The sequence below is a fragment of the Petaurus breviceps genome, unplaced genomic scaffold (assembly GCF_028583685.1).
Source record: "Petaurus breviceps papuanus isolate PSGF00001 unplaced genomic scaffold, PetGlider_PUasm1.0 90823, whole genome shotgun sequence".
NCBI lineage: Eukaryota > Metazoa > Chordata > Mammalia > Diprotodontia > Petauridae > Petaurus > Petaurus breviceps.
In genome coordinates this window covers 16,648,553-16,663,652 of record NW_027187352.1, presented here as the reverse complement: position 1 = coordinate 16,663,652, position 15,100 = coordinate 16,648,553, and the positions used below count along the sequence as shown (strand labels likewise).

The following is a 15,100-nucleotide window of genomic DNA, read 5'->3' as shown; positions in this document are numbered from 1 at the left end:
CTTGTTTCGTTTGAGCTCATAAAATGATGCTCAACAGCCAGGTATTTTCCTTTCTGAGTTTGTAGATAACTTGAGACTACCACCCACAATGTCCCAAATGCCGCCATGCACAGATGCTCAGCAAATTAAGAACACCTCCATCTATGGAGAAGTAATTAACTGGGATCTCATTGAAACTGAAACCACTTTCCTGAAATCTATTTCACCCTGAAACTGTGGTCTTGTCCTTGTTCGATGACCTACATGAAAATAGCTCTTCAAATAAAAGTCTCTTTTTTTCTCCTGGTGAAAGAAACCTGGACTTGGGGTCAAAAGACCTGGGTTCAAGTCTGGGCTTTGCTGCTTATAAACTGTGTGACTTCAGGCAAGTCACTTTAACTCTCTAGGTTCCAGTTTCTGCCCAATAAAACGAAGGGGTTGGACTCGATGACTGGCAAGGTCTCCTCTGGTTCTGACATTCTCTGGTTCAGAGGGACAGTGTTTTACTTTAAGGGTACTGGTTTGTGTGTTGTCTTGCATTGGAAAGGACCCCCCTTGAAGGCAGGAACTGTGTTTTTGCCTTCCTTTGAATTTAGTACAGTGGCTACAATATAGTAAACACTTTATAAATACTTGTTGATTGACAACTTATCCGAACAAGTAGAAACTGGCATTTAAGAGATTATTTCTTAAAAATAAATTTTAAGGGACAGCTAGGTGGAGCAGTGAATAGAGCACCGGCCCTGGAGTTAGGAGGACCTGAGTTCAAATCCAGCCTTAGACATTTGACACACTAGCCATGTGACCTTGGGCAAGTCACTTAACCCCAATTGCCCTGCCCTCCCCCCTCCAAAAAGCAAAAAAAAAAAAAGGCAAAAAATTTAAAATTAAAAAAATGTTTAAATGAAATAATAATTAAAAATTCGCTCAGTTTGCAGACCAGGCAGTAGGTTTTTGCAGTAGTTCAAGCATACCACTAGGGGGCAATTTCACTCACTGTTCCCAATGCCTGGAATTCTCTCCCTCCTCTTGTCCACTTTTTGTCTTGCCTGACTTCCTTGGAGTGTCAGCTAAAATTCCACCTTCTACAGGAAACCTTTTCCAATCCCCTTCAATTTTAGTGTCTTCCTTCTGTTAATTATTTCCTATTTTCCCTGTATATAGCTTGTTTATATATATTTGTTTGCATGTTATAGACCCAGAACTCCATGAAAGCAAGGACCAGATTTTTGTCTTTTTTTTATTTAATCCCCATCACACTGTAGGTGCCTAATTAATATTTTTTGGCTGACTGGTTCTCACAACAATATGGTATAATAGAGAAAATGTTGCATTTCTAGTCAGAGGACCTGGGTTCCATTCAAGTCAGTCTCTCTGGGCCTTTGTTTCTTTATCTGTTTCTTTATCTGTAAATGAGTGACAGGCCTAGGAAGACTTCTAAATTCTCTTCCATCTCTAAATCTCTAATTCTACCAACCCTGTAGGGTAGAGTCTATTATTATTCTTTTCTTACAGATGAGAAAACTGAGGCTAAAAAAAAGTCACACAGTTATTGTGGACAAGTCATTTAATCTTAATTAACCTCAGCATTTTCATCTGTAAACTAGGAAGGAGTATTTGCAGGGTGACTCATAATTAGGTCTTCCTGACTCCAAGTCCAGGGCTTCACCACTATGCCATGCTATAAACAGGTATTTCTATGTAGTCTGTGCCATTATCTGTCTTGTGAGACTGGCTTATTTATTAACCAAAGTCTCTACTGAGTGCTATTGAACAGAAAGAATGCCTTTGTTGTTCAGTTGTGTCCAATTTTTTTTGACCACTTTTGGGGTTTTCTGGGAAAAGATACTGGAGTGGTTTTCCACTTCCCTCTCCAGCTTATTTTTACAGATGAAGAAGCTGGGACAAAAAGAATTAAGTGACTTGCCCAGGGTCATACAGGTAGTTCGTGCCTGAATCGGGATTTGAATTTAGATCTTTCCTGACTCCAGGACCAGTGCTCTATCCACTGAGCAGGAACAGAGTACTACTTTCTTGTTATTGATTTGGGGGGGGGGGGGGGGGTGCAGAACAGGGGGAGGAGGGCTAAACCTGTGATTTCATTGCTGTAGGAACCTGTGGAGAAACTCCCACGGTTTATGCAGATTAACCACTAATCTGTAAATTATAGTTTTAGATAACTGCCTGGGGCTCTGAGAGTTTAAGTGGTCACCTAATTCTTATTCGAGAGAGGCAGGTCTCCCTGGAGGCCAGGCTAGCCCTCTATCCATTACACTACACTATGCATTGGTGCCACAGGGAAAATACTAAACTAGTTGCAAGCCAATCAAAAGGGCCAATCAACTCTGAGGGAAGAGATTCCACTGCCTTTGTTAATACTAAGATTATAATGCTGGAAAATGCAGTTTTGGACAAGGGCAGAAAGCTGTCCAAACTTGTTGTCTGTGTAGGGAACACCTTACAGCTCTAATGAATGGTTCTAGACATGTGCAAATTAGGGATTTGCTGTTTAGAGAGAATCTCCCCTGGTCTTTTGAATGCAAACAGCAGAGAATTTTTGTTTGTTTGAATTTAAAATGTTTATTTTCAGTTCCAAATTCTCTCCTTTTCACCACTCCTATCCCCATGAATTGAGAGGGCAGGAAATAAAATACCCATTAAACACAAAGCCATGTAAAAACATAGAATGACTTGAAGAGAATTACTTTATAGAGTCTCCTATCACACATGTCCTTCCTTTGGCAAAACCACAACCCCCAGTCCTCCTCCTTGCGCACACTAACACACACACACACACACACACACACACACACAGACATGCGCACAAACGCATACCCACTCACACACACTCACACACTCCCACTGGTTCAATAGGATCCACTTGGACGAGGGGAGGTGGGGCAGGATTTCTGACTTTTGGCAATATTCTTTTGTTAAATGTTTTGAACACCAAGAATTTAGCCCTAATGAAACAGCCAGCGGTTGAGGCGTGTCCTTCACAGTTTTTAAATTTGCACTGCAATGGAAGCTTCCTGCTCTTTGGTTTCGGGCATAACTTCCCACTGTAGGATGTGGCTTTGAATTTTTTTTTTAAAGGGGTCACGTATTCATCAGGCACTAAATGAATCTGTAATAAATGTGGGCAGCTTTGTGCAGGTGGCAAAGTGCACGAGATTGTTACAGTTGGCAAAAGCAGCAAATCCCATTTCTTCTGGATCTGAGTTTTGAAGCCTTGGAGCAGTGTTAAATGAACTGCTGGCGAGTTCTTTATTAGCAGCGATGAAAAAAAATTATAGGGCATTTTGATAGATTCACACGATCCAGAAAGAACTGGCCCAGCTGGTTTGGAAACACCAAATGCAAAGTGATGTGGTTTATCTGACATTTTGACAGTGAGCCTCCTTCGCTCTCTGGCTCGTGCTGGGAAGCTTGGTCTACTGGGTAGACACATTCCCAGAGGTGCCAGAGAAGGGAATTGACCCAGTCTGCGACTTTTGCTGCTTTCGCTTCGTCGCCTTAACTGAGAAAAAGGTCACCTGTTTCTTCTCCTGTGAGTCACTGGTTATCCCTGAAGCTACAGTGGTGGTGGTGGGTTTTGTTTTGTTGCTAAGGAATAGATCTCATTCAATAAGAATCATGCCGGGTGGTTAATATTTAAGTGAAATTCCAGCTGGATACTTTGATGTTATGTCAATTCTCTAAAAACTGCTGATACTTTCAAATAGCTGCCTCTTCTCTTGGGTGGATACTTCCTCCACTAATGAAGATAGCAACTCTCCCATACATAGGATCATCATAGACCCAAAGTTGGGTGGGAACTTACTGGTCATTTAGTTGAACCTCCTTATTTTACAGATAAGGAAACTGAGGTCCTGAGAAGTTAAGAAAGTTGCCCAAGGTCACAAAAATAAAACAGTCACAAATCAAACCAAATCCTTCACTGTTTCTTCAAACCTCATCTTGTTAAGTCCTTATCCATGCTTTCCAGCTGGGGGACAAGGATGGGCAATGACTAAAACAAATAATGTTAAAAAAAAAAAAGCTTTAGAAGGCAGTGAGCTACCTCTCATAAGAGGTATGTATAGGAAGATGATTAAAATTATATATCAAAGACAACTTGGTATAATGAAAACACTGGGCTTGACTTAGAATGGGGACTTGAATACCACCTTGGGTACTAGCTAATGAGACCCTGCTAAGTCAGTTACTTGTACAGAGACCCAGTTCATCTCTAAAACAGGAACAAAAAGTAGTCCCTACTTTCCTGTTTTATTATGAGGTTCCAATGAGATAATACATGAAAAGTGTTTTATAAACTTTAAGGATCTGCATGAAAAGCAGCAGTTACTATTGGGGCGGATGTAGGAAGTATTCTTTATCAGTTTGGGGATTGTATTACACAGTACCTGAGATATATAATGCTCTGGTATTGGGCTGCATGGAGAGACATAGCTTCTAGGAATAAATATGAATCCCCCATGTGCTCTTTCCTCATCAGACCTTATCTGCTGTACTGTGTTCACTTCTGAGCATCAGGGTTTTCAGACATTGATAAGCTGGAGGGCATATAGGAGAAAGCAAACCAGACTGATGAGCTTTGAGGCTGTGTATATAGGACGTGTGAATGTCTAGAAGGAAGAAGAAAAGACTTGGAGGGCATGATAACTATCTTCAAGTCTCTGAAGGGCTGTCATGTTGGAGAAAGGTTATATTTGTTATTTTGGACCCCAGAGGACAGAATTGGGAACAGAAATGGTAAAACTACAGTCAAACTCAGGCTTGATATGAAGAAAAATTTCCTAACAACTAGAGCTTTCAAAAAGTGGAATGGGATATCTCATGGGGTGGTGAGTTCTCTCCCTGTGGAGGTCTTTGAACTGAGACTGGATGACCATTGTTCAAGTATGTTATAGTAGCACAGTTAGCCCTTCCACATCTCAGGGGTTAGAGACTGGCACCCCCTATATGTGCAAAATCTGGGTAAAATTTTTTGGTCCTCCCTTTGTATCAGAGAAGTCTAAATTTTTTTTTCCTTTTCTTTTATGGGGTGTTTACAGTACCTTACTGTAAAGTCTGGATTAATATTATACAATACTATACATATATTTTATGCATTCTGAGTTTCCTAATTTTTTTTGTGTTGTCTGCTAACTTTCATGTGTCACCTGTGGCTTCTGCAAAACTTCCCCAAATCCCTGTTTAATTTCTTATGCTGACTCATGATATATTGAAACCCCAATCAGGAAAGTCGAGATGTGGAGGGATAACTGTAAATACTTTCAAAACTGGGTTAGACTAGATGGCAGAGGAACTTCTTTCAGTTCTCAGGTTCTGTGGTTCTCTGCCTTCCAAGTGAGGTTCTGTAATCCTGTGATAAGTTTTTCTTAGAGTATCCCACCAGCATAGTGGACATGTTATCTAAGCATCTATTGATGCCAATGGACCACCTGAATGATTCTCACCCCACATCATCTCCTATTATTTTTAGTTTTGTTATTATATTTAGTTTTTTTTTTAAAGTAGGACACTAAATAGAATACCCAATAGAATTTCCATATTCATTTGTAGTTTCGATGGTAGCTGGAATGTGCTCAGCATTGACACCGGTCCAAAGACCTGCAAGGAGAATAGTCTTTATGTCATTAAGTGAATGTGGTTTAGCCACAGAATTAAGAAAGAGGACATAAAGAAAGAATGTTAACTTTTCTTGTTAAGCAGTTGTACAAGGAAGGTAGGTATGAAAACAGCCTAGACACACCCCTCTTTGGGGTGTGCCCCTAACCATGCATTGTCTAAAAGAGTTCATTAATAAACTGTCATGGTAGAGATGCCTTGCAAGTTTCAGATGTCAGAAATGTAGTGTTCATGAGGATGGCCCCTGGTGAGGGAGGGGCTATCAAAATAAGAACAGGATGAACTTTAAATTGAAATTACTTCTGAACTTGGCTGTGATCGAGAAAAAGAAGGCAGACACTGGCAGAGTGGCCCTCAAATCTTATTGTGATTTGAACCTAGTTACAGTTTAAGAAGCAAACCCATCCCCCGAAACTGAAGATACAGTGGGAGGAGTCTGTCACTTGGGCTGCTGCCAAGGGTGTAGGCCCTTTAAGTGTGGCTAAGGGATAATCCTGGCCTCAGAGCTTTTCCAGAGTGAACCAGAGCTCTTCTGAGCCCCTGCTGTGTGTGTCAGTTAAGACAAGAATGTAGGCTTTGTGTATGGTTTGTATTTACATTTGTTTGTGTGTGTGTTGTGGCCTCCTCCACAAATCCCAGTGTAAAGCCCTGGAAGACTGGGAATGTTTTATTTTCATCTTTCTCCCTCCTCCTTGATCTTAACGTTTTCCCTCTGAGACTATTCCCGGTTTATCTTCTATGTAGCGTCACACTGTAGATAGTCATTAGCATGTTGTCTCCATTTGCATGGGAGCTCATTTACAGCAGGAACTAACTTTTGCCTTTTTTCATATCCCTAGTGTTCAGCATGATGCTTGGCAGGTAGTAGGCACCTAATAAACGCTTATTGACCGACTAGATCTATTTAAGATCTGTTTGATCCAATGTTAATCCTGCAAGCACTTCAGTGTGGGGTGAGGAGGTTAAGAGATATGTTGTTGGTCAGTAGTTTCGATCATGAATGACTTGTGATGACACCATTTGGTTTTTTCTCGGCAAAGTTACTCCAGCTCTTTTACAGATGAGGAAACTGAGGCAAATAGGGTTAAAGGACTTGCCCAGGGTCACATAACTAGCAAGTGTCAGAATCCAGATTTGAACTCAGGTCTTTCTGATTCTAGGCGCAGTGCTCTATCCGCTATGCCATCTAGCTGATAGAGGATTTATAGATAAGGATAGTTAGACTAACTTAAAACCTCATACTTCAAAGGAATGCTGCCAACTCCACTGGATTTGATCCTCTTTGCCTACCCTTTACTGGTGTATCTGAAAAATAATCTGGGCCCTAAGATGTGTAAGCTATCCAGTGGTTAGATTGTTACTGTCCGTCAACTAGGAAACTAGCATTTATTAAGCTTTTTCTCCATGCTGGGATCTGCACTGGTAAGTACTACAGATAAAGAGAAAGGCAAGAGATAGTCCTTGTCCCTTCAGGAGCTATTAATAGCCATCTGAATGGCACAATGTATTTCCATAGGTCAGATGAAGACTGGACCCTAATAGTGGCAGTGATGTAAATCAAAGTTATACAACTCTTTTTGTACTTTTCCTGTCCTGTACAATAGCTGATAGCTATAGGAATAATGATGATGATGCTGCTGATGATATATGGCATTTCTGTAGTGCCTTAACATTTACAAAAATGTTCTACAAATATTATCTCCTTTGATTCTTACAATAAACCTGCAAGGTAGTTGCAATTGTTTTATTTATCTCTGTGTATGTGTGGTGCCCTTCTATACCTAAAAAGGCAATTTTTATCTCAATTTTACAGATGAGGAAACTGAGGCACATAGAAATTAATTGACTTGCCCAGGGTCACACAGCTATTAAATGTTTGAGGTCAGATATGAACTCAAGACTTCTTGACTCCAGATCTAGCGTTCCATCCACTATACCACCTGGCTATTTCCAAACTGTGTAAGTGAGTTTGCCCTTGTGGATTTTAGATTATTCAATAAACCCTTTAGTTAGAGAACTTTAGTGTAAGGCTTTGTCTCTGTTTCTTGAAATCGCAATCCTGACTGTCTTAATCAGAGACAGCATGATGTTACAGGAACAGCTCTAGACCTGGAGTCAGGTGACCTGTGTTTGAATATTAACTCTGGTACTTATTAGTTGTATAACCTTTGACTATCCATTTATTCTCTGAGCCTGAGTTTATTCATCTGTAATATGGAGATATTTATTCCATTTACCTCACAGGGCTGTTATCAGAATAATTCTCTAACCTTAAAGAATATCAGTAATATTAGTTACTATATGTTGCCATGATTTCATCAATGTGAATATTCCCTTTGCTGGTAGACATCACAACCCATGCTTCCAGCCCAACCCTTTGATAGATAATCTTTGGGCCTCTTGATTGCCTAAAAAACAAAGAGGAGAGGAGAGGGAGCAGGTGAGAAAAAGAGAAAAAAATCGCTACCTGTCAGCCAAACTCTCTGTCAAGACGACAAAATTGGCTAGGCAGGTCCTTGGACAGCAGGTACATGGGCCAGCACTATGCCTGTGTGCAATCATTTATAGCTGAGTAAGACTTGCTGAAGCTAGAACTCAGCCAACCTAATAAAGGATAATAAATCCCTCCTCTGATACAGATTGACATTTCGCCATTGATCAATAGACTTAGAGAGTTTGTTCATTTCAATTCACCGAGTATTTATTAAGCATTATGAACCAGAAACTTTGCTAGGTACTGAGAAAAACAAGACAAAATAAAAATGCATGCCCTCAGGGAGTTTCTGGGGTGGGGTAGGGGTGGAGGAAGAGGACAACATTGTATATATAAGTAAACATATATGTGAGTAATATCTATATCAAGTTATTTTGGGAGAGGTGTACCCATCTAACATGGAGGATAGTGTGCTAACACATGAACAAGGCTCATGGTCATATAGCTTATAAGGAAGAGTATATCACGTCCTTAACAGATGACCAATAGAAATATCTTTGTCATAATGATTAAAATTTTAGAATGTCCTTTAGAGGTCCAAATTCTAAGACTCCAACTTTCTACCCGTTTGATTGTACTAATCAATTCCTTCCTCATAGTCTCAGTTTCCTCTCTTGTCACATGGAAGAGTCAACTACCATTGTGCTCATAATGATGCTCACACATTGTTCTGGCCAACAATCTTTTTCAAAAAACAAGGCTGATTAAATACTGAGAACAGATAAATATAACCCAAACTCACCTTCTTCTGAGTCATTCAGCAGAGGAATTTTGCAGCCTCAGCAACATATGTGTTATTAAAATATTTTGGAATGAAACAGCTTTATAAAGAATTGATTTAAAGTTATTCTTACGGGGCAGCTGGGTAGTGCAGTGGATAGAGAGAGCATTGGCCCTGCAGTCAGAAGGACCTGAGTTTGAATCTGGCCTCAGACACATCCTAGCTGTGTGACCCAGGGCAAGTCATTTAACCCTGATTGCCTCAAACATAAATAAATAAAAATAAAGTCAATCAGTAAAGTAGAAAATATAAAATGTTTTCTGATTATCACATGGCACATGGAAAGAAGCAAAAAAAAAAAATTCTAGACAGAGCATTGGGAGAAATGAGTTGGAGACTCCACTCTTCTACTTACTAGGTGTATGGCCTTAGATAAGTCTCCTCGTCTGCTAAATGGAGATAATAATATGGTCTACTTCCATTAATCAATTATTTAGCATTTATTTAGCACCCATTATGTGCCAAGAACTGTACTAAACCCTGGCAATGCAAAGAAAAAAAACTAGTTCCTATCCCCTAGGAACTTAAATTCTAATGAGGGAAATGGCCTGTATATGAATCAGTAATTATAAACTACATACATAGTAAATGGAAGGTAGACTTAAAAGGGGGCACTTGAGTGCTTTATTGTTACATTATATATGTGAATGTATATGATAATAGAATGAAAGCAACTCAAATTATTTTTATTGTTGCTACTGGGTACAAAATGAACAATCAGTGTGCTTTATTTTTTGTTGCTGTCAAGTAATTTCAGTCATTCCCAACTCTTCATGACTCCGTTTAGGGTGTTCTTGGCAAATATACTGAAGTGTTTTGCCATTTCCTTCTCCAGCTTATTTTACAGATGAGGAAACTGAGGCAAAGAGGGATTAAGTAATTTCCCCAGGGTCACACAACTAGGGAGTATCTGAGGCCAGATTTGAACTCAGGAAGAGAAGCCTTCCTGCCTCCAGCCCTGGCACCCATCATCTGTGCCACCTAGCTGACCCTTCATTACTATTCATTCAGTATCAAGAGAGTGCAAGGAAGTCCCCTGGAACTTTGGGTGGCTCTTCTCTGGTGAATATATGAAAGGCCTTACTAGACAGCTGCACAGAATAGGTTCTTGTGGGTTGCAATTTCTATCACTGAGCAGAACACCAACATGAATGAGATCACAGATCTCATACATCTAATGAGAGAGTTGGGACCAACACTTAGGTCTCTAGACATTTTTAGCATTATTTTTGTCATCCTTATTATCATCTTCATCTCATGATATACAAGTAGCTGGTGTGTATTGTCCCCAATCATTTCCTAAGGTCACCATCAGTGGATGTAGCTGACCTATTTATCCCCAGGATACAGTGACTTTAAGACCCATGGAGGGTGATCATCTTGTTCCTCCATGTTGTGAATAACCAACTTTACCATGCTCAGCATTTCTTCTAGCTGCCAAGTCCTCTATAATTTTTTCTTATGTCCTTTTATTTTTAATCTATAAAAGACAGACAATGCAATCCCTCTGTTTTGCTTTGCTAGTGATAATTTGATTCTTTTTCTTTCTCCTGAAGAAACATTTTATACCAAAATGACTACTTCCTATCCAAGTTGAGCTCGATTGACTCTGATTTAAATATTTTTCAAGTAAGAGTTTCAATCCTGTATACCCTGGCAGATTGATAAATGAAATAACAGGGAGAGTGAGTAGGCGGTTTCCATGGTGACCACAACAGTGGATTGGATATACTGGAAGCAGATAAGACTGGGGAAACAGTAGCACAGAGCAGCTGAAATATAAAAATGGCCAATATTCAAAAGAGGTCAAATAAAATTTCTGTAACCCTTGACTTGTCAATAAATAGATATGTGAGTTATGAATTTCTGCACACTGGCTTTATAAGCACAGGTAGTTCAAAATGAAGACAGAAATTGATTTTTTTTTTTTTAGTCATTCAAAGGCAGTATGGTGTTGTATATAGAGTGCTGAATTTGGAGTCAGAGTTACCTGGAGCTCAATCCCACCTTGGAACTTATTCGTTATATGGGCCTGGACAAGCCATTTAACCTCTGATTGTCTCAGTTTCCTCATCTGTAAAATAAGGCTATAGGACTCAGTGACCTCTAATGGTTCCTTCCATCACTAAATCTATGATTTCATGAGTTGTCGAGTACTTTTGTGGGATATCATCTGGGATGGGTAAAAAATATTCTCAACCATGACTCTTACTCCCCTTCCCCAACAAGTTTTCTAGAAATACTTGACAAAGGGGCATTGGTCACTGACTACAAAGAAAAGGTTTGAATATGAAAGATTTAGTGATATTTTTACATTTTCCCAATTACAAATGAATAAGATTATTGGTTTCTCAGGCCTCAAAACTAAAGAAAATCCTTAATTTTGTCACTAAATATAAATCCCTTTTCATTCTCACTGAAACAGACACCCTCATTTTACATGTGAGGAAACTGAGGCCTAGAAATGTGAAGGGACTTGTCCAAGGTCATATAGTTAATGACAAAGTTGGGACCAAAACCTAAGTCTCTGACTCATTGCTATTTTCACTCCAATAATATGAAGCAGGTAATATTTTTCTCCTCCTTTGCCCTTCTGTACCTTACTGTCTGGCTGCCTGGCTGTCGTAGAACTCCCCACTGAGGCATGTGCCTGAACTCAGGTCTGCCAACACTCAACTGAAGAGCTGGCATCAAGAAAACATGGAAGTCCTGAAAGCTATTTAGGCTCAAGAATTACTCTTCTCCTTTGTGTTCCCCTCAAACCCTAATCCTTTATATAATCCATTTTTCAGGCATATCTAAGAGGTATTGCAGGTTCAGTTCCAGATATCACAATAAAGCAAGTCACATGATTTTTTGTTTCTAGTACATATTAAAGTAATATTTACAATATTGCAATCTGTTACATGTATAATAATATTATTTTTTTATATGTACATACCCTAATTTAAAAATCTTAATTGCTAAAAAATGCCAACCATCATCTGAGACTTCAGTGAGTCTTAATCATTTTGCTATTGGCAGTCTTGCCTCAGTTTTGATGGCTGCTGATCATTCAGGGTGGTAGCTGCTGAAGGTTGGGGTAACTGTGGCAATTTCTTAAAATAAGAACACTTAGAGACTGTTGTATGGTTATTACTTGGACTAATTTCAACACTGTTGTGTCTAAAAGAATAAAGAGGCCTGAGGAGAGGGAGAGACTGGGAATGGCCATCAGTGGAACAGTCAGAATGAACACAGTAATTATTGATTAAGTTCCCCCCTCTTATATGAACATGATTCATGTGCCCCCCAAACAATTACAATAGTAATGTCAAAGATCAGTAATCTCAGATCACCATAGCAGATATAATAATAATGAAAAAGCTTGAAATATTGTGAGAATTACCAAAATGTGACACAAATGCACAATGTGAGCACATGCTTTTGGAAAAATGGCACTGATAGACTTGCTCAATTCACAATTGTCATAAGCCTTCAATTTGTAAAAAAAAAAAAATTCATTATTTGCTAAGCACAATAAAGCAAAACACAATAAAAAGAAGTATCTCTGTACATCTCTGCCAGGCAATCTGTTGGGGAGCAAAGTCATATGATTAAATCACACATTTATATCACATATGCATCCCTTTCTGTTCACATAGCCATGACCCTAGTTCAGAACCTTACCATCTCTCTCTTGAACTATTGGAGCAGCCTTTTAAATGGTCTTCTTCTCTCTATAGAAGAACATAGATACAAAGACTCATTTAAATACAAGATCTTAGATTTGGAAAGGATTTGCTGCCTCTGATCAGTATAGAAAGCACTCAACTGCATTCTCAATGAATGATCAATAAAATCTTTGTTGTACTGATTAGAATTTCAAAATATTCTTTAGAGGTCCAAATTCTAATATTCCAACTTACTGCCTGTGTGACTCTGGACAATGACTTCCTTTCTCTGGGTCCCAGTTTTATCACTTGTGAAAGAGAAAGGTTTGACTGGATATTCCCCTCTTTCTGGATATCATATGAGCCTGTGATAGAGTTCCCTACCTAATGCCTGAAGGATCTCTTCGGTTCATTAGACAGTAGGTCACCCTACATCCACATAGACACACCTCCACTGAGAATGCTGTGTTTCAGAGGTGACCCATTCCATTTGAAATGGGTTTCTAGTTGTTTAGAAATTCTAGTATTTTGCTAAAACCTGTCTTCCTGGTGCCATATAGAAAAAGTCATAGGATCATAGGATCAATTGATTATTAAATATTTATTAAGAACAATGTTCCAAGCATTGTGGTAAGCATTGACTTTACAAAGAAGAAGCAAAATAGTTTGTTCAATAGGACCCTACTCCATCCCATAAGGAGATGAGGATGTAGGTATATAAGAAAGACATACAAAGTAGTTGTAAGAAAAACTTGAGAGGGAAGGCTCTCACACCTGTAAAGCCTCCTGCTGAAGGTAGCACTTGATCTGAGTCTCCAAAGAAGAACAAAGAGATTTTAAGAAGCTGAGGGGAAGAGATGATCCTTTTTGGTATTTTCTATACCCCAAAAGCAAATAAATACACACAGTATCTCACTCTCTGAATTGCATATTTCCAGCTGATGGTAATTGCTCTGTTTAGGTACTCAGTACCACCTCCCTAGAATATGAATTTTAAAATCTCCCAATAGTTCTCCCCACCTCTTCTATCTCTTGCTCCTATCTGACCTTCATTATACCAGTGACCTAATTTTTCCTAAACATGGATCTAAAATCATACCACTCCTCTGCTCATAAATCTTCAGTGAAACCTTGATGCCTACCTAGTAAATCCTGCTGCTTGGCATTCAGGACCTTCTAATGATATCTGTCCAGTTTTCTGTCTAATGATTCTCCTCAAGAATCTCTTTGTTCCATGCATGTCTTACCTCATACTGTATTCTTGAAACGCCTCTCTTTACCAGAAGAATGCCTGTACATTCTAACTCTCCCATAAAACTTTCCCTCCCTTTGCATGTCTCCTCCACTGGTAATAACCATCTCCTTCAGACTTCACATTGCAGCCTATTTTTCTGTCCCTCTATAAGAGGCATCATATAGCATAGTAAATTCAGAGCCAGTCTTGAAGATAGGAAGAGCTGGATTGGACTTAGACTTCTGATAACATATTTACTGTGTGACCTTGGGCATGCAACTTAGCTTTAAACACATACATACACACACATATTTCTAAAAAAAAAAAAAAACTTAAAGCAATTTTAAGGGAAATAAAAAATTATGCAGCTGTTTCTCAAAACATCAGAGAAAGGTAATTTTCAAAAAAAAAAATTTACTCAAGGAACCAAACCACTTCCAAGTTTTAAGGAAGGCCAAGTCACTCACCTTCTCAGGGTTCTCTCTAAGATTGTGAGTTAGAGAGAAACTGCTGACCTGCACTTGTAAAAGTGCATTACTATACTAATGAAATTTTTATTAATTAGTATTAGTATTAGGTCTAGTCTCCATGCCTCTGATGATCTTTTCATGTGATGTAGTATATAACAGTTGTCTGTTTTTGTACCTTTTGCACCTATTTAACTGCATGGTCTATAAGGGCATTTCTAAATTGGACATCTCTCCTAGGGTTGAATGTTATTTTTTGCACACAGCATTTCTTCCTTCCTTCCTTCCTTCCTTCCTTCCTTCCTTCCTTCCTTCCTTCCTTCCTTCCTTCCTTCCTTCCTTCCTTCCTTCCTTCCTTCCTTCTTTCTTTCTTTCTTTCCTTCTTTCCTTCTTTCCTTCTTTCCTTCTTTCCTTCTTTCCTTCTTTCTTTCTTTCTTTCTTTCTTTCTTTCTTTCTTTCTCTCTTTCTCTCTTTCTCTCTCTCTCTCTCTTTCTTTCTTCCTTCCTTCCTTCCTTCCTTCCTTCCTTCCTTTCTTTCTTTCTTTCTTTCTTTCTTTCTTTCTTTCTTTCTTTCTTTCTTTCTTTCTTTCTTTCCTTCTTTCCTTCTTTCCTTCTTTCCTTCTTTCTTTCTTTCTTTCTTTCTTTCTTTCTTTCTTTCTTTCTTTCTTTCCTTCTTTCTTTCTTTCTTTCCTTCTTTCTTTCTTTCTTTCTTTCTTTCTTTCTTTCTTTCTTTCTTTCTTTCTTTCTTTCTTTCTTTCTCTTTCTCTCTTTCTTTCTTTCTCTCTCTCTTTCTTTCTTTCTCTCTCTCTTTCTCTTTCTTTCTTTCTTTCTTTCTTTCTTTCTTTCTTTCTTTCTTTCT

The 15,100-nt window shown here is 38.8% G+C and overlaps 1 protein-coding gene across 26 annotated transcripts in view; it reads left to right on the top strand.

Moving 5' to 3' along the window:
* DLG2 (discs large MAGUK scaffold protein 2) overlaps positions 1 to 15,100 on the top strand; it is a 2,470,643-nt gene that overhangs the window by 2,065,674 nt on the left and 389,869 nt on the right. Inside the window, exon 1 of one of the 26 annotated variants that reach the window (XM_069070987.1) lies at positions 3,150 to 3,529. The exons of 24 other annotated variants lie outside the window; for them this stretch is intronic. The gene's annotated coding sequence lies outside the window, so the exon portion shown is untranslated. One more of the 26 variants, XM_069070992.1, reaches the window with a different exon arrangement.